At 46.8% G+C, this 920-nt stretch overlaps 1 protein-coding gene across 1 annotated transcript in view; it reads right to left on the bottom strand.

Annotated features, from left to right (window-relative positions):
- MUC4 (mucin 4, cell surface associated) overlaps nt 1–920 on the bottom strand; it is an 81,818-nt gene that overhangs the window by 8,383 nt on the left and 72,515 nt on the right. The gene's annotated exons all lie outside the window — the stretch shown is intronic.

The raw sequence follows: 920 nt of genomic DNA, 5'->3' as shown, positions 1-920 counted from the left end.
ACGAGTCACATCTGGCTATCTTTTAGGGACGATGTCTCGCTCTTGCTCAGGCTGATCTGGAACCTGTGAACTCAGGCAATCCACCCACCTCGGCCTCCCAGAGGGGGCTGAATTATTAATAGCTTCTGGTTGTTTCTGCCTGATCTCTCAGATATGAGGATCAATAGACCCATGTCTTAGTTCCACCAGCATCTACTGAACACCTTCTTGACCAGCCCATGGACCTACAAGTCCCTGTCTAAAGCCACATAAGTGTCCTGCCTGTTTGATCTCCCTGAGCCATTCTCTACCCCGATTCCCTATCTGGCCCTGCACCAAGAGCTCAGCCTCTTCCCTCTCATACCATATCTCCTTGCCTCTACAGTAAGACAGAGAATGAATGAGTGAATGAATTAGTGAATGTGTATATGTTCTACTATCCTGTGAAAACTGGATTCCATATAAGCTACTGTGTCTTTCTCTACCTTCCTTCTTGACACCCAAACCAGGAAGACAGACCCTCACCTCTAAGCACCATGAGAAAACCAGAATAATGGCAGAGCAAACGATGGTTCCAGAAATTTCATCAAGCTCTCTGGTCTCTCCTTTCTGACTCCCCCACTGAAACCACTCTGGGAATCTCCCTAAGATGGAAACTTCCAGTACTTTGTACTCCCAAGAGTGGATATACTGGGGCTTATAGTGTATTTATTTTAATCTCTATTTTTCCCACTGTGTATTTCTGCTTTTTCCACTCTTTGCGCTCCCCACCTCTGTCCCCTTCAAATAACAATTCTCTGCTCATGCTTTAGGAGAGGGGTGTGTATGCAGGTGTGTGAGTGCCTGTATGCAGGGACGGGGACGGGGAGTAGGGCTAGAGGTTGCCAGACAAACACTTTCCTTTCTGGCTCCCCCTTTACAGCCAAAAAACCAAAAAACAT

Source organism: Otolemur garnettii, unplaced genomic scaffold (genome assembly GCF_000181295.1).
Source record: "Otolemur garnettii isolate 467f Iridium unplaced genomic scaffold, OtoGar3 scaffold00310, whole genome shotgun sequence".
NCBI lineage: Eukaryota > Metazoa > Chordata > Mammalia > Primates > Galagidae > Otolemur > Otolemur garnettii.
The sequence above is the reverse complement of the archived record's forward strand: the minus strand, read 5'-3'. Positions and strand labels throughout refer to the sequence as shown.